Source organism: Anolis sagrei, chromosome X (genome assembly GCF_037176765.1).
Source record: "Anolis sagrei isolate rAnoSag1 chromosome X, rAnoSag1.mat, whole genome shotgun sequence".
NCBI lineage: Eukaryota > Metazoa > Chordata > Lepidosauria > Squamata > Dactyloidae > Anolis > Anolis sagrei.
Window position 1 is genome coordinate 99943876 of NC_090034.1, and position 19775 is coordinate 99963650.

The 19775-nt window shown below is 41.9% G+C and overlaps 1 protein-coding gene across 2 annotated transcripts in view; it reads left to right on the plus strand.

The window, feature by feature from the left end:
• The first annotated feature begins 1517 nt into the window (after window positions 1-1517).
• Window positions 1518-19775, plus strand: part of LOC132780191 (sodium/calcium exchanger 2) — a 144751-nt gene continuing 126493 nt past the window's right edge. Inside the window, exon 1 of one of the 2 annotated variants that reach the window (XM_060783763.2) lies at window positions 1518-1956. The gene's annotated coding sequence lies outside the window, so the exon portion shown is untranslated. The remainder of the gene's footprint in view (window positions 1957-19775) is intronic. The other variant, XM_060783762.2, reaches the window with a different exon arrangement.

The following is a 19775-nucleotide window of genomic DNA, read 5'->3' on the forward strand; positions in this document are numbered from 1 at the left end:
AACAAGCCCTATGAAGAGTGGCTTAAGGAGCTAAGCATGTTTAGCCTGAAGAAGAGAAGGCTGAGAGGAGATATGATAGCCATGTATAAATATGTGAGAGGAAGCCACAAGGAGGAGGGACCAAGCTTGTTCTCTGCTTCCTTGGAGACTAGGACGCGGAACAATGGCTTCAAACTAGAAGAAAGGAGATTCCATCTGAACATGAGGAAGAACAGCAGTGGAACTCTCTGCCCCAGAGTGTGGTGGAGGCTCCTTCTTTGGAAGCTTTTAAACAGAGGCTGGATGGCCATCTGTCAGCGGTGATTTGAATGCAGTATTCCTGCTTCTTGGCAGGGGGTTGGACTGGATCGCCCATGAGGTCTCTTCCAACTCTTTGATTCTATGATTCTATGGACTTTTAGTAGCATTGTCCAATGTCTAGCACAGTGTTTCTCAATCTTCCTAATGCCGTGACCCCTTAATAGACTTCCTCATGCTGTGATGACCCCCCCAACCATAAAATGATTTTCATTGCTACTTCATAACTGTAATTTTCCTACTGTTATGAATTATAATGTAAATATCTGATACATAGGATGTATTTTCATTCACAGGACCAAATTGGGCAACAAATACCCGATACACCCAAATTTGAATGCTGGTGGGGTTGGAGGAGGATTGATTTTGTCATTTGGGAGTTGTAGTTGCTGGGATTTATAGTTCGCCTATAATCAAAGAGCATTCTGAACTCCACTAACCATGGAATTGAACCAAACTTGGTACATAGAACTCCCATTACCAACAGAAAATACTGAAAGTGTTTGGTGGGCACTGGCCTTGAGTTTGGGAGTTGTAGTTCACCTACATTCAGAGATCACTGTGGACAGACAACGACAGATCTGGACCAAACTTAGCATGAATACTCAATATGCCCGAATGTGAACACTGGTGGAGATTAGGGAAAATAGACCTTGACATTTGGGAGTTGTAGTTGCTGGGATTTATAGGTCACTTACAATCAAAGAGCATTCTGAACCCCACCAACAATAGAATCAGGCCAGACTTCCTACACAGAACCCCCATGACCAACACAAAATACTGTGTTTTCTGATGGTCTTTAGTGACCCCTCTTACACCCCTCTCGTGACCCCCACAGGGGTCCCAACCCCCAGGTTGAGAAACACTGGTCTAGCACATAGGAGCTGTCCATAGACTTTGGGTGCTGAAATAGCTCCAAAAACCTATGGACTTTTAGTAGCGTTGCCCAATGCCCAGAGCACAGGAGCTGTCCATAGACGTGTGGTGCTGAAATAGCTCCAAAAGTCTATAGCCATCTGCCTCTGCACCCATGGTTGGTTAACCCATGGGTGGGCAATCTTGGTCAGGGCTTTTATCCTAGGGAAGAGGGAAAAACCTTCCTATGGGAGACAGTCATTCCAAGCTCTGCAACCACAAATGGTGGATAAAAGGAAGCCCTCAATAAAGCCACCCTTAGCCTCAAACCTTTCCCATTAAGCATCCAAAGGGAGAGGGAAAAGGGGCAGCCCATCTTCCTGGGCATCCTCACTTCCAACCAATAGGGAGCCTCTCTTTGCCTCACTTGGTGGGCTGCCCTCTTTGCCCCCTCCGTGGGCTCCCCTGCCCCACAGCCTCCTCCTCTTCCCCCCCCCCCCCAAACGCCACCCTTCCTCTCCCTCCCCTCCTTTCCCTCTTCCTTCCCTTCCACACACCAGAGGCGCACTCTGCAAGGGAAGCTGAGTCCCCTTTTCCTTCCTTCTCTCCTTCGCTGCTTCCCTTCGGGTCCGCTTCCCCGAGAGGCTTGGTCTCCCCTCTTTTGGACCCCTCCCTGGACTAGTCTCCATCCCTCGCCGCCGACCAGAAAGAGGACCGCTTCGGGTGCCATGGAGCGAGCTTGAGCAAAAGGCTGAGCTTCCCAATCTGGGTTTATTTATTTCCTTTCTCACCCCCTGGAAGAAGGTAAGGCGCTTGGCATGGCATCCTTAAAGGGGTGGTGGGCAACAGGAGTGGGTCCGACCCTTCCTTGGTGCTTTCCCCCCCTCTTCTTGGCATGGTTTGCTCCGAATCGAGACAAGTCGGGAGCTTCAGACCCGACCACTGCCTCTGTTCGGGGGGTACAACCAAGTGGGCATGTGGGTTGTGTGTGCTTGGCATTTTGATGGCTTTCCTTGCCTCTTATTGCTCCTCATCCCATTTGTATCCCCCTCCCTCCCTCTTCCAATTACCCCCTTTCTATGGTGCACTTGATCCGGATCACTCCAGCGGAGAGACTCCGTTTAGACACGCAGGCAAGGTGGCATTTGGGCATGGCACTGGTTATTTTTTCCCACCCCTCACCATCTATCATGCCAGGTGGGCATCCTGAGAAGGGAAAAGGGGGCATTGGAAAGGATCCTCTTGCATCCAAACCCACTTTGGAAAATGTGGATTAACCCCTTAGCGACCAGGGACACAATTAAAGAACCAACTCTATTTTTAAAAAAATAGATGTTGAGTATTATTAATAATAGTACTAATAACCACAACAAGAACTATTATATATGTATACCCCACTTTCCTTCTTAATCAACACCCAAAGCAACTCAAAGCGTTGAAAATGGCTAGGAACAGCTAGGATTCCCTATATTTTTGTTTAGAATCCTGGCACAATATTATTATTACTATTATTAATACTACTACTGCTACTAATACTACTAATAATAATTGCTTTCATCTCTTAACTGAGATTCAAAGCAACTCACAGCATTCTAAACAGGTACAGGTAAGATTTGCTATGGTTTTTCTAGAATCCTGGGATGGAATTATTATTGTTAGTATGATTATTATTATTAGTGTTATCATTACTACTACTACTACTACTACTAGTATGCTTTCATCTCAAATGAGACTCAAAGCAACTGGCAGCATTGAAAACAGGTACAGCTAGGATTTGCTATGGTTTTTCTAGAATCCTGGGACGGAATTATTATTGTTAGTATGATTATTATTATTAGTGTTATCATTACTACTACTACTAGTAGTAGTATGCTTTCATCTCTTAACTGAGACTCAAAGCAACTCACAGCATTGAAAACAGGTACAGCTAGGATTTGCTATGGTTTTTCTAGAATCCTGGGAAGGTATTATTATTGTAAGTATTATTATCATCAGCATTGTTATTACTATTAGTATTATCATTAGTGGTAGTAGTAGTATACTTTCATCTCTTAACTGAGACTCAAAGCAACTCACAGCATTCAAAACAGGTACAGCTAGGATTTGCTATGGTTTTTCTAGAATTCCAGGATGGTATTAGTATTGCTAGTATTATTATTATTAGTATTATCATTAGTGGTAGTAGTAGTATGCTTTCATCTCTTAATTGAGACTCAAAGCAACTCACAGCATTCAAAACAGGTACAACTAGGATTTGCTATGGTTTTTCTAGAATCTTGTGATGGGATAATTATTGTTAGCATTATTATTATTATTATTATTATTATTATTATTATTATTATTATCTTTACTACTACTAATAGTATGTTTTCATCACTTAACTGAGACTCAAAGCAACTCACAGCATTGAAAACAGGTGTAGCTAGGATTTGATAGGGTTTTTCCAGAATCCTGGGGTGGTATTATTATTGATAGTATTATTGTTAGTAGTAGCAGCAGTATCATTAGTAGTATTAGTAGTAGTAGTATGCTTTAATCTCTTAATTGAGACTCAAAGCATCTCACAGCATTTAAAACAGATGCAGCTAGGATTTGCTATGGTTTTTTTCTAGAATCCTGAAACGGTATTATTATTGTTAGTATTATTATTATTATTAGTATCATTAGTAGTACTAGTAGCATGCTTTCCTCACTTAACTGAGACTCAAAACAACTCACAACATTAAAAACAGGTACAGTTAGGATTTGCTATGGTTTTTCTAGAATCCTGGGACAGTATTATTATTGCTAGTATTATTATTAGTAGTAGTATTATCATTAGTAGTAGTAGTAGCATGCTTTCATCTCTTAACTGAGACTCAAAGCATCTCACAGCATTTAAAACAGGTACAGCTAGGATTTGCTATGGTTTTTCTAGAATCCTGGGACAGTATTATTATTGCTAGTATTATTATTAGTAGTAGTATTATCATTAGTAGTACTTGTAGAATGCTTTCATCTCTTAACGGAGACTCAAAGCAATTCACAGCATTTAGAACAGGTGCAGCTAGGATTTGCTATGGTTTTTCTAGAATCCTGGGACAGTATTATTATTGCTAGTATTATTATTAGTAGTATTATCATTAGTAGTAGTAGTAGCATGCTTTCATCTCTTAACTGAGACTCAAAGCAATTCACAGCATTTAAAACAAATACAGCTAGGATTGGCTATGGTTTTTCAAGAATGCTGGGATGGTATTATTGTTGTTAGTATCATTATTATTAGTTTTATCATTAGTAGTAGTAGTAGTATGCCTTCATCTCTTAACTGAGACTCAAAGCAACTCAGAGCATCCAAACAGGTACACCTAGAATTTCCTATGTTTTTTTTAAGAATCCCGGGATATTATTATTATTATTATTATTATTATTATTATTATTATTATTATTGGAGCCCTTGGTGATGGAATGGGTAAACCCTTGTGCTGGCAGGACTGCAGTGGTGGCTGTTCAAATCCGGGGAGCAGGGTGAGCTCCTGTCTGTAAGCTCCAGCTTCCCATGCAGGTACATGAGAGAAGCCTCCCACAGGATGGTCAAACATCCGAGTGTCCCCTGGGCAACGTCCTTGCAGATAACCAATTCTCTCACACCAGAAGTGACTTGCAGTTTCTCAAGTCGCTCCTGAGACACACACAAAAATTATTATTATCTGTAGTAGTAGTAGTAGCAGCAGCAATAATATTAGTATTAGTATTAGTATTAGTATTAGTATTAGTATGCTTTCATCTCTGAATTGAGACCCAAAGCAATTCACAGCATTAAAAACAAATATAGCTAGGATTTTATATAGCTTTTTAAGAATCTTGGGACAGTATTATTAGTAGTAGTAGTAATATTATAGTTACTATTAGGATTATTATACTTTCATCCCTTAGTTGAGACCCAAAGTAACTTACACCATTAAGTACAACTAAGTTTTCCTATGGTTTTTATAGAATCCTGGAACAGTGTTATTATTGCCATTGTTATATTTATTGTCGAAGGCTTTCATGGCTGGAATCATTGGGTTGCTGTGAGTTATGCAGGAAGACACAACCAAAGCCCTCCCAACAGATGACCATCCAGCTCCTGCTTAAAAATCTCCAGAAATAGAGATGCCGCCAGAATAATATTCTACAACCATGGAATAATGTTGTTGTTAGTACTGTTGTTGTTGTTGCTGTTGTTGTTGTTGTTGTTGTTGTTATTCCATGTTGTTCTCCATCCTTTCCTGTTTCCTCTGTGGGTGTTTCAATACTCGACTGTACATCAAGATGTGACAACAAATGCATCTACACTGTAAAATCAATACAGTTTGATACCACTATAACTGCCATAGCTCAATGCTAAGGAGTCCTGGGATTTGTAGTTTGGTCAGGCACCAGCACTCTTTGATAGAGAAGATTTGCGACACTCTCATATTCCCATAGTAACGAATCATGGTAGTTACAGTGGTGTCAAACTGCATTAATTCTACAATGTGGATGCATCTATAGCTTTATTTGCTTCCTCTTAAACATTTCCACTGGTCACGGTGTGTATTGTTGCCATCTACACAAGGAATTTTTCTCCAACTAATGCTCTCCTTCCAAAGCACATGTGTTAATGTTCTTTGTAATAGGAACTATTTCACACTTATAGCATTATAATCTCGATTTCACTGCCATGGTTCCATCCTATGGTATTCTGGGATTTGTAGGCTAGTTACGGGCATTTAGAATCCTCTGCCAGAGAGACTTAATGTCACACCAAACTACACATCGTAGATTTCATGGAATGTATATTGCAATTGACTGTTCTGGGAATTGCTGTTAGTCTTCCGGGCTGTATGGCTGTGTTCCAGAAGCATTCTCTCCTGACGTTTTGCCCACATCTATGCAAGCATTTTCAGAGGCTGAGAGGTCTGTTAGAAACTAGGCAAGTGAGGTTTAGATATCTGTGGAATGTCTAGGGGGGGAGAAAGTACTTTTGTCTATTTGAGGCAAGTGTGAACGTTGTAATTGTTCACCTTGATTAGCATTGAATTGCCTTGCAGCTTCAAAGCCTGGCTGCTTCCTGCCAGGTTTGAAGGTAAAAGCATCTTAGGATTTCATGGAATGTATATTGCAGCTGACTGTTCTGGGGATTGCTGTGAGTCTTCCGGGCTGTATGGCCACATTCCAGATGCATTCTCTCCTGACATTTTGCACACATCTATGGCAGCTATTCTCAGAGGTTGTGAGGTCTGTTGGAAACTAGGAAAATAGGGTTTATGCATCTGTGGAATAATGTCCAGGGTGGAAGAAAGAACTCTTCTCTGTTGGAAGCAAGTGTGAATGTTGCAGTCAACCACCTTGATTAGCAGTGAATGGTCTTGCAGCTTCAAAGCCTGGCTGCTTACTGCCAGGCTTTGAAGTTAAAAGCATTCCTGTTCTGGGGATGCTTTACTTAATCATAGTGTGGTTGTCTATATTCAAAGTGTTTCTTGCTTAAGTTTTAATCATACTGTATTTTACTTGGTTTTTTAACTATTCAAGAGCTACGGTCGTTTGTATAGTATTTCATGTAGTATTTTAAGGGTGCATCTCACCGTTGATTTGTGTAGCATTTTAATGGTTTACATAATATTTCAATGGTGTATTTTGCAGTGCATTTAATTATGTTTTTAATGTATTTATTTTTTTGTCCTGTATGTGAAAGACCTATGGTCTAAGCATGAAATAAATGACTACTCATAGAATGTAACCATGGAATTGTTGGGCAGTCTAGAAGGGCGAAAGCTGAGCCATTTTTGGATGCATCTCCACTCTAGGAGTAATGCACTTTGACACCACTTCAACTGGTATGGCTCAATGTGGCAGCATCATGGGAATCGTAATTTTATAATGTCTTTGCTCCCAAACAATGCTAGAGACTCCCAAACAGTGCTAGAAATCTCAGGATTATGTAGCATTGAGTTATGGTGGGTTAAAGTGGTGTCAAGCTGCATTTATTATACTGTGTAGATCAGACATGGGCAAGCTTTGTCCCTCCAGGTGTTTTGGACTACAACTCCCACATGGGCAAATGTTGACCCTCCAGGTGTTTTGGACTACAACTCCCACAATTCGGAATTGTGGAAGTTGTAGTGCAAAACACCTGGACGGCCAAAGTTTGCCCATGCCTGGTGTATATGCACCCTTTGTTCAGTTTCACCATCTTTATTAATGACTTAGATGAAGGGCTAGAAGGCATGATCATCAAGTTTGCAGACGACACCAAATTGGGAGGGATAGCCAATACTCCAGAGGACAGGAGCAGAATTCAAAACGATCTTGACAGATTAGAGAGATGGGCCAAAACTAACAAAATGAAGTTCAACAGTGACAAATGCAAGATACTCCACTTTGGCAGAAAAAATGAAATGCAAAGATACAGAATGGGGGACGCCTGGCTCGAGAGCAGTACGTGTGAAAAAGATCTTGGAGTCCTCGTGAACAACAAGTTAAACATGAGCCAACAATGTGATGCGGCGGCAAAAAAAGCCAATGGGATTTTGACCTGCATCAAGAGGAGCATAGTGTCTAGATCTAAGGAAGTAATGCTACCCCTCTATTCTGCTTTGGTTAGACCACATCTGGAATATTGTGTCCAGAGGAGGGCGACTAAAATGATCAAGGGTCTGGAGAACAAGCCCTATGAGGAGCGGCTTAGGGAACTGGGCATGTTTAGCCTGAAGAAGAGAAGGCTGAGAGGAGATATGATAGCCATGTATAAATATGTGAGAGGAAGCCACAGGGAGGAGGGAGCAAGCTTGTTTTCTGCTTCCTTGGAGACTAGGACGCGGAACAATGGCTTCAAACTGCAAGAGAGGAGATTCCATCTGAACATTAGGAAGAACTTCCTGACTGTGAGAGCCGTTCAGCAGTGGAACTCTCTGCCCCGGAGTGTGGTGGAGGCTCCTTCTTTGGAAGCTTTTAAGCAGAGGCTGGATGGCCATCTGTCAGGGGTGATTTGAATGCGATATTCCTGCTTCTTGGCAGGGGGTTGGACTGGATGGCCCATGAGGTCTCTTCCAACTCTTTGATTCTATGATTCTATGATCTTTATAATGGCAGTAAGGAATTCCTTCTCCCATCTGGGCTCTTTGCTTTTGGCTCCATGCCTAGGCCAAAGTTTGCCCATGCCTGGTGTAGATGCACCCTTTTTAAAAATTCATCTTTATTGTACAAATTTTCCATAAATTATGACATTCCGTATTAGAGGGGGGGGGGTGGGGAAGAAAAAGGAGAGGGGAAAAAAAGGGAAGGGAATACACTTACAATTATAGGGGGATGAAGGGTGGCGGAGTGGGGGATGTGAGAGAGGGGAGTGATGTGGGTAAGCAATTGAACATGTAGTGTTGACTTCCAGTATAGTCCACTGGGTTGAGAAACCGAAATACTTGCTTGCTAAGTATGCCACCTTCACTTTTTTGCCACCTTTATGCCACCTTCACTTTTTATTATATCTGGATGCTTTTCTTTTCTTCTAAATATTTCCTTAACGGTTGCCAGTCGATTGTTTTCTTCTTGCTTTTATCATAAACCAAGTTCGCCAAGTCGTCCATGTCCATGTATTCCCTAATCTTGAGAATTCATGATTCGAATGAAGGAAGTTATTTGGATTTCCACTTTCTTGCTTGGTTTCAACTCAAATCTGATCTGCAGTATTCTTTGTGCATGAGAATGTATCTCTTTCCAAAAACGATTCACTCTTTTGCATTGCCACCATGCATGATAATAGGTACCTAATTGATCTCCGCATTTCCAGCAGCTATTATTTGAGCCTTTATCAAATTTGGCCAGTTTTTGAGGGGTTAAATACCAACAAAAGAACATTTTTTGCCAATTCTCAGTTATATTGGTCGATTTGGAATATTTTTTTCCTCCATATATTTTCCCATTCTTTAAATAGTATATTATGACCGAAATCTACTGCCCATTTTATCATATAATCTTTTATTAATTCGGTCACTAGAAGTTTAAAGTCCTGGTTTGACTTCAAGTTATCATCTGGGAGTTGTAGTCCAAAACACCTGGAGGGCCAAAGTTTGCCCATGCCTGATGTAGATGCACTTCTTGTCCAGTTTCCCCATCTTTAGAATGGCAGTAGGGAATTCCTTCTCCCATCTGGGCTCTTTGCTTTTGGCTCCATGCCTTGGCAAATCTTTCTAAACCAGACGCATTGGATTCCAATTCCAAGAATTGGCACCCAAAACATTTGGAAGGCATCATATATTGGGATAGAATCTAGGATACTAGTTATAGTTGGCAGGGGATTATGAGGGTTGTAATCCAACATATTAATTGGGTTCTGGGTTGGCAAACACTGATCTGAATGTGAGAACGTGCTCTAACTTTATGGAGGTTACTTTAGTTCAAGTCTTAACCCAGTTGCAAACATAAATGAATGTTCATCCAACGTCGAAGGCATAGTTCATGCTATGAGACTTACTCACAGGATTGTTGTGCATCATATTTAATAATAACTCATTGGGAAACAGAGTAAAGAGAAAAGTAACCAGTAAGTACAAGTACAAGGTGGACATTATGTCCAGAACAAGGTGGAAAGGTTTGTTTTGAAATTTCATCTTTCAGGAGCCTTTATTAATGACTTAGATGAAGGGTTAGAAGGCAGGATCATCAAGTTTGCAGACGGGACCAAATTGGGAGGGAGAGCCAAAACTCCAGAAGACAGGAGCAGAATCCAAAACTATCTTAACAGATCAGAGAGACGAATGGCCAAAGCTAACACAAAGAAGTTCAACAGTGACAAATGCAAGATACTTCACTTAGGCAGAAGAAATGAAATGCAAAGATACAGAATGGGGGATGATGCCTGGCTCGAGAGCAGGATGTGTGAAAAAGATCTTGGAGTCTTCGTGGAGAGGAAGGTGAACATGAACCAACAATGTCATGCAGCAGCTAAAAAAGCCAATGGGACTTTGGCCTGCAAAATAGGAATCTAGTGCCTAGATCCAGGGAAGTTATGCTACCCCTCTATTCTGCCTTGGTTAGACCACACCTGGAATCACACTGTGTCCAATTCTGGGCACCACAATTGAAAAGAGATGTTGACTCTAAGCCGGAATGTGTCCAGAGGAGTGTGACTAAAATGATCAAGGGTCTGGAGAACAAACCCTATGAGGAGCGGCTTAAAGAGCTGGGCATGTTTAGCCTGCAGAAGAGAAGGCTGAGAGGAGACATGATGAGGGCCATGTGAGGGAAAGTCATAGGGAGGAGGGAGCAAGCTTGTTTTCTTCTGCTTTAGAGACTAGGATGCGGAACAATGGCTTCAAACTACAGGAAAGGAGATTCCACCTGATATTTAGGAAGAACCTCCTGTGAGAGCTGTTCAACAGTGGAACTCTCTGCCCTGGAGTGTGGTGGAGGCTCCTTCTTTGGATGGCCATCTGTCGGGAGTGCTATGAATGCGATTTTCCCGCTTCTTGGCAGAATGGAATTGGACTGGATGGCTTACGAGGTCTCTTCCAACATTATTATTATTATTATTATTATTATTATTATTATCTCTATGATTCTATGAGTCCATGGAAAAAGATTGCGGAGTTTGTATGCCCAAACCTCTGGAAGACTCTAAAATGCAGATTAATTGAAAATAAACTTGGGTTAATGATCAGAGGTTATATATCCTATTCATCTTTCTAAATCGGAGGGTGAATGTTGTTTTAATTCTTAGACCCTGAAACATGCAGTTAGCCATTAGTCTCATGTCAGGAGAAAGCAGAAAAAAATCAATTGATGAATCGATTAATTTTTTATTTATTTATTTATTTATTTGGTATGCTTGTATACCGCCAATATCTCAGCCTGTGCGGCGACTCATTGCGGTTTACAACATGTTAAAATATACAATGTTAAAAAATACAATTCACTTAAGCATATAAAAATTAGGATTAAGAATACATACAAAAAACATACACAGTTTTGGGCCACCAATACAGATCGGGACATCTCATAGTTAAAATCGTCATCCAATTCGTTGTCTTGATTGCTAATCCATGGTCAGATAAAACATCACGACGAAGGTCAATTGAAGACTTGCTCAAACATCCAGGACGCATTTTTGGTTGACCAAGACATATTTAATTATTATATTACAAATAAATGGACTGTGAATATTGGTTTTGGATGACTCCATCTGACTCTTATCCTATATAAGTTCAGTGCTAGGAAAAGTTTGTTGCCTGGGGGATTATGGAAGTTGTAGTCCTGGAAAGTGGAACTTTCCTCATTTCTGTACGTGTGGATGGAAGCAATGCAACAGACAGATTGGGTCTTATGAGTGGGAGGTGTCATTCAATCACTCTTGCCATATATCCATCTCTATATTAGGAAAGGACATGTATGTGAATGCACACCACGTGCGGCTTTATTTTTGGGCCGCTGTTTCTGTTGGCCGTTGGGATTGTCTCTATTTCAGTGTGGGTTTTTTTGTGTATCAGGAGTGTCTTGAGAAACTGCAAGTCACTTCTGGTGTGAGAGAATTGGCTGTCTGCAAGGATGTTGATCAGGGGATGCCTGGATGTTTTGATATTTTACCATCCTTGTCGGAGCTAGAGCTGACAGAGGGAGCTCATCCGCAGTCTCCCCAGATTCGAACCTCCGACCTGTAGGTCTTCAGTCCTGCTGACACAAGGGTTTATCCATTGTGCCATGTCTCTCATATCTCAGCATGGGTAGCTGGAGCTGACAGAGGGAGCTCACCACGCTCTCCCCAGATTCGAACATTCGAACTGTCAGTCTTCAGTCCTGCTGACAAAAGGGTTTACCCATTGTGCCATGTCTCTCATGTCTCATCATGGGGAGCTGGAGCTGACAGAGGGAGCTCACCCACGCTCTCCCCAGATTTGAACCTCCAACCTGTCGGTCTTCAGTCCTACCGACACAAGGGTTTAACCCATTGTGCCATGCGTCTCATATCTCAGCATGGAGAGCTGGAGCTGACAGAGGGAGCTCATCTGTGCTCTCTTCAGATTCAAACCTCTGACCTGTCAGTCTTCCGTCCTGCCGACACAAGGGTTTACCCATTGTGCCATTTCTCTCATGTCTCAGCATGGGGAGCTGGAGCTGACAGAGGGAGCTCATCCACACTCTCTCCGGATTCGAACCTCCGACCTGTCGGTCTTCAGTCCTGCTGACACAAGGGTTTAACCCATTGTGCCATGCCTCTCATGTCTCAGCATGGGGAGCTGGAGCTGACAGAGGGAGCTCATCCGCACTCTCCCCAGATTCGAATCTCTGACCTGTCGGTCTTCAGTCCTACCGACACAATGGTTTAATCCATGCCTTCAAGTCATTTCTGACTTGTGCCGATCCTATGGCGACCCTATTGCAAGGTTTTCTGGGCAGAAATTAAGATAGGTTTGCCCTTGCCTGTAAGAGCCTGACTTGCCCAAGATTCCCATCCAGTTGGCTTCCATGGCCAAGTTGGGATTCGAACCCTGAACTACTCTCTTGCTTGAACAAAATCCCAAGTAGTCAAACTACTTGGGATTACGGGAGCTGTCATCAAAGAAAGGGACTCCCTTAAGTGTTGACAGCCTGAATATATTGCAAACTCTCCACCAAAGGAAAGACTTCAAAGAACTTTGAATTGCTTTAGGAAAGGGGTAGATGGGAAGATAGACTGATAGACTGGTGGACAGGTAGATAGGTAGAGATAGATCGATGACAGACTGATGGATGGACGGCATATAGATATAGATGGACTGAAAGATTGATGGACAGGTAGAAAGGTAAAGAGAGATGATGATGATGATGATGATGATGAGAAAGAGAGAGAGAGATAGATTGCTGGACAGGGAGATAGATATAAATAAAGAGACACATGGATGGATGGATAGAGATAGATAGATAGATAGATAGATAGATAGATAGATAGATAGATAGATATAGACAGACTGACTGCCTGATGGGTAGAGGAGAGAGAGATGAAAAATCGATAGACTGATGGATGGATAGATAGATAGACATGGATGAATGAAAGGACGCATATATGGATAGACTTACAGGTTGATGGACAGGAGATATAGATTGATAGAAAGGCAGACAGCTGACAGATAGATAGATAGATAGATAGATAGATAGATAGATAGATAGATAGATAGACACAGACATGGATGGAAGGATGGATAGATAGGTAGACTGATACGTTGATGGACAGGGAGATATTTTGGTAGGTTGATGGATAGATAGATAGATAGATAGATAGATAGATAGATAGATAGATAGATAGATAGATGACAGACTGATGGATAGATGGATGGATGGATATTTAGATAGATAGATAGATAGATAGATAGATAGATAGACAGACAGACAGACATGGATGAATGGAAGGATGGATAGATGGATAGACTGATAGGTTGATGGACAGGGAGCCAGATAGATGGATAGATAGATAGAGTATGATACATAGATGGATAGATAGATAGGGAGATAGATAGATGATAGATAGATAGATAGATAGATAGATAGATAGATAGATGACAGAATGATGGATAAATGGATGGATGGATATTTAGATAGATACTGTAGATAGATACACAGATATGGGTGGATGGAAGGATTGATAGATGGATAGACTGATAGGTTGATGGGCAGGGAGATAGACAGCTATAGAGAAAGTGGACGGATAGGTGGATAGATAGATGACAGATTGATGGATAGATGGATGAATGGATGGATATTTAGATAGATGATAGATAGATATGAATGGACTGATATTCATGGACAGGTAGATAGGTAAAGATAGATGATGATAATGATATGATGGTGACGCTGATGATGATGATGGGGGAGAGGGAGGGATGACAGTTTGATAGATTGCTAGACAAGGAGATAGATATAGATAAAGTGATACATAGAAACAGAGAAATAGAGATAATAGACTGATAGATTGATGGATAGACAGACATGGATGGGTGGATATACTGATGGAGATGATAGATAAATAGATAGATAGGTAGATAGATGATAGATGACAGACTAATAGATTGATAGATGGATGGATGGATGGATAGATGGACTGATAGACTGATGAATCGGGGGGGGGGGAAGAGAAGATGGAATGATAGATTATGGACAGGTAGAGAAGTAGGATAGATAGATAGATAGATGGATAGATAGATAGACTGATTGACAGGCAGTGCCTCGCATTGCACGTGTGTGCTAAAATAGCAGAACGGCCCCCCTGCTGTGCGGGTAATTTTGTGCCAGCAACACCCAAATCTGATACACCGCATGTCCTCGTAACAAATCCCAATCTGCTACTGAGCAGCAGATAAATATGTGCAAGAACTGCCTCGGAGGCGGCGTGAAAGCAATGTATTTCACGCCTTTCTCTCCTGGGGCTGAAAAGGGGAAGGAGAAAGAAACAAATACTGAAAGAAGCGATCTCCTCTATCCATCTTCCATCCTTCCTGCATCTTGTGCTATCACCCCAAGGCTGTTCCCTAGACTGTAAATGCCGGCCTCCCTTAATCTTCCCTCTGCTGAGTCTGTGCCTTCTGCAAGGATTCCTTTGCAGCATGCTTGGGTCTTATTCCCATTGGGAGGAATGGAGTCCCTCTGGGGCTGATAATGAGGGATATTGGCAGGCATGGCAGGGTGGATGGTCTCTGCTCCTGTCTGCCTGCAATTCAGTTCTCATCCTGATTTTCACAGCTGGGTGGAAATAGCTCCAGATTTACCTCTTCTAAAGCAATGGTTCTCAACCTTCCTAATGCCGCGACCCCTTAATACAGTTCCTCATGTTGTGGTGACCCCCAACCATAACATTATTTTCATTGCTACTTCATAACAGTCATTTTGCTACTGTTATGGATTGTAATGTAAATATCTGATATGCAGGATGTATTTTCATTTACTCGACCAAATTTGGCACACATACCTGATACACCCAAATTAGAATACTGGTGGGCTTGGAGGGAGATTAATTGTGCAATTTGGGAGTTGTAGTTGCTGGGATTTATAGTTCATCTACAATCAAAGAGTATTCTGAACTCTACCAACGATGGAATTGAGCCAAACTTGTCACACAAAACTCCCATGACCAACAGAAAAAATTGGAAGGGTTTGGCGGGCATTGACATTGAGTTTTGGAGTTGTAGTTCGCCTACATCCAGAGAGCATTATGAACTCAAACAATGATAAATCTGGATCAAACTTGGCATGAATTCTAAATATGCCTAAATGTGAGCACTGGTGGAGTTTGGGGAAAACAGACCTTGACATTTCAGAGTTGTCATTGCTGGGATTTATAGTTCATCTATAATCAAAGAGAATTCTGAACTCCGCCAATGATGGAATTGAACCAATCTTGGTACATGGAACTCCCATGATCAACAGAAATTACTGGAAGGGTTTGGTGGACATTGAGCTTGAGTTTTGGAGTTGTAGTTCACCTACATCCAGTGAGCATTGTGGATTCAAAGAATGATAGATCTGGACCAAACTTGGCACGAATTCTCAATATGCCCAAATGCGAACACTGGTGGAGTTTGGGGGAAATAGACGTGAAATTTGGGAGTTGTAGTTACTGAGAAGAGGGGAACAGAGCAACCTCCTCCAACTTCTTGCTCCGCCCCCACATGCAGGGGCCAGCAAACCAGCTGCCCTCAACCAAGTCTGACTCCTTCATGGGGTCATTCAGACTACACCCCCTTGCATCCTAAGCTTTGCTTGGCTGTGGGTGGGGCTTGGGGGAAATAGACTTGACATTTGGGAGTTGTAGTTGCTGGGATAGATAGTTCATTTACAATGAAAGAACATTCTGAACCCCACCAACAATGGAATTGGGACAAATTTCCTACACAGAAGCCCCATGACTAACAAAAAAATACTGTGTTTTCTCATGGTCTTTGGCGACCTCCTCGCGACTCCCCCAGTGTTCCCACCCCCCAGGTTGAGAAATGCTGGTCTAAAGGCACATATAATTCCCTTCTCATCTTGGGAGCTAAGACAGGTCAGCTCTGGTTGGTACATGGATGGGATGCCATTAAGGAATAGCAGGTGTTGTAGGCAATATTTCAGAGAAGGAGACATTCTTCTGAGTATTCCCTGTCTATGAAATTCATGAGGTTGCTATATGTTGGCACTCTATTTGCACACTGTATCTGGCAATGCTAGAGAAGTGGCGTTAAAGCACACTTCTGTCCCTTGGCTCCCAATTCCGCCTCTTTTTTGTATGCGGTAGGTATGTTTGTGACGCATCTGGAGGAACATTGGGTATTTTTACTGGCAGAGCGCGGTGGGTTGGCAACAGAGGTCGTGTTTAAGGGAAGAGAGCAACAGCTCTGCAACGATGGTAATTAGGGGGAAAGAGAGAAAATACACTGGATTCCCATATAATCTATGCAGTTAGAAAAGATCCATAAACCATGTGTCATGGTTCAGGCCTATGACACATGATGTGGTCCAAGTCTGTAGCGGCCACATCATGTGTCATAGGCCTGAACCAGATTGAGAGCGAATGCAGCTTCCATTTAATGCCACAGCATGTTGGTTTGGGCTGTTGTTTTCCCATTTCTGCATCTATACATTCATTTTTTTCCAAATGAAAAATATGTGAGTATTCTCAGATTTATTATGAGAACACTTCAACCCATTCCAACCCCAACAAGAGACTCCTCTGGTCCCTTGAAATGAATATAGAATTGATGATCTGTTTTCTCCAATTCCTTTTTTATTTCTCTGCACAATCATACATAACAATGGAGTGAGCTAATAATAATAATATAATAATAACACTTTATTTATATTCTGCTCTATCTCCCCAAGATGACTCAGAGCGGATCACAACATACACAGATAGGCAAACATCCAATGCCTTTAATGCAGTGAATAGCAATGACATACAAATACACAGAACAAAGGTAAAGGCTTCCCCTTTCATCTCCTGCTTATGTAGGCAATGCTCAATTCTGGCCATGAGGAGGTGCACTTGTTCCATTTCCAAGCTGAGGAGCCTGTTGTCCGTAGACACCTCCTGGTTGTGTTGCCGACATATTTTCCCCTTTCCTTTCCTTTCCTTTCCTTTCCTTTCCTTTCCTTTCCTTTCCTTTCCTTCACTCCTCCCTTCCCCTTTCTTTTCTTTCTTTTCTTTTCCCCTTTCTTTCTTTTTCTCTTTCTTTCTTTCTTTCTTTCTTTCTTTCTTTCTTTCTTTCTGTTTTCTCTCTCTTCCTCCCTTCTCCAGCTCTCACAATGTCCTCATGTCAACATGGCTCTTTCCTTCCTCCCTCCCTTCCCTCATATACATGCCTTTCTTTCCCAGTGACATCGCAAAGGGCCACTTCACCTAGCAACAGCCTTTATGGTACAATCAAATAGAGAAACTAACACACATCTTAGCGGCTCTTCCCCTGAAATCCCTCTCCCTTGCCCTGAGGACTGGAGAAGAGCATCCCAAAATCTGGGAATCCCGCTGAAAGACTACCATTTGGGGGCTATATTGTCAATATGGCCCATGAGTGGTTCTACGTTGCCGCCTTCTGTTGTGCGAGGAGATCCCATTGAGATTGTGTGCGGCAATCGCTCAGGTTGAGAATGCAAAGCACTTTGGCCCCAACCTTGAAAAAGCTCCCCTTTCTCCGGCTGCTGCGTTGGAGGGTATTAAACTCCACGCCTCTCCAACCAGCCTTGGCTAATTCCCAATCCATTTAGGAAGCTGGCCTGGGAATTAATGAGAAAAGATCCATTTAATGTTGACTAATTCCAGCCCCGCTCCTTTACCTCCACCCTTTTGTTGTGAGTCAAATGGGCATTAATGCCGCCAGCTTGGGTGCCTTCGTTGTCTGAAATTAAACCGAACGATGCCCATAATCCTTTCTCCTTCTGTTGGACAATGCGGCAACGCTTGATAATGCTTCCTTATCCGTAACCCAGAGCTTTTTCTTCTGGGATGCTCAAGTAAATAGAGGTCCCAGGCGTGTCGGGTTGTACTATCTCCCAAAACACGGAATGGGGAAAGTGTTGAGTTCGCATACCCAATCTTTTTCCCACTTGGCATAAACACGAGAATGTCTTTATTTCTCTTAAATAGTGTTTCTCAACCTTCCTAATGACGAGACACCTTAATACACTTCCTCATGTTGTGGGACCCCCAACCATAACATTATTTTCATTGCTACTCCATAACTTTAATTTTGTTACTGTTATGAATTGTCATGTAACTATCTGATAAGCAGGATGTATTTTCATTCACTGGACCAAATTTGGTACAAATACCCGAGACGCCCAAATTTGAATACTGGTGGGGTTGGGGGGAGGGATTGATGTTGTCATTTGGGAGTTGTAGTTGCTGGGATTTATAGTTCACCTACAATCAAAGAGCATTCTGAACTCCACCAATGATGGAATTGAACCAAACTTGGCACACAGAACTCACACGACCAAGAGAAAATACTGGAAGGGTTTGGAGTTGTAGTTCACCTACATCCAAAGAGCACTGTGGATTCACACAATGATGGATGTGGACCAATTGGCACAATTACTCAATATGCCCAAATGTGAACATTGGTGGAGTTTGGGGAAAATAGAACTTGACATTTGGGAGCTATAGTTGCTGGGATATATAGTTGCTGTTTGACACTGATAGACTGATAGATTGATGGACAGGTAGGTAGAGATAGATAGATGACAGATGGATGGATGGATGGGTAGATAGATAGATAGATAGATAGATAGAAATAGACTGATAGATTGATGGACAGCTAACTAGGCAGAGATAGATGACACATGGATGGATGGATGGATGAATGGATAGATAGATAGATAGATAGATAGATAGATAGATAGGGATGGACCGATAGATTTATGGACAGGTAGGTAGAGATAGATAGATGACAGTTGGATGGGTGGGTTTTTAGATAGATAGATAGATAGATAGATAGATAGATAGATAGATAGGGATAGATTGATGGACAGGTAGGTAGGCAGAGATAGATGACACATTGATGTATGTATGTATGTATGTATGTATGTATGTATGGATAGATAGATAGATAGATAGATAGATAGACTGATAGATTAATGGACAGGTAGATAGGCAAAGATAGATACAGACTGATGGATGGATGGATGGATGGATAGATAGATAGATAGGTAGGTAGGTAGGTAGGTAGGTAGGGATGGATTGATAGAATGATGGACACGTAGATAGGTAAGTAGGTGATGGATGGATAGATAGATAGATAGATAGATAGATAGATAGATAGACTGATAGATGTGGACAGGTTGAAAGGTAAAGATAGATTATGATGATGAGAGAGGGAGAGATGACACAGGCAGATAGATAGATGGATGGATGGATGGATGACAGACAGACAGACAGACAGATAGAATGACTGATAGGTAGAGGAAAGATAAGGAGATAGATGGTAGATGACAGACTGATAGATTGATGGATAGATAGATAGACAGACATGGATGGATGAAAGGATGGACAGATGGATAGATGAAGATGAACAGTGGGAGATTTGCAGCATGGAAAACACTCTGTACAACACACACACACACACACACACACACACACCTTTTTACTCATTTAAAAATGTCATCCTGTATAACATTGAGCCAATATG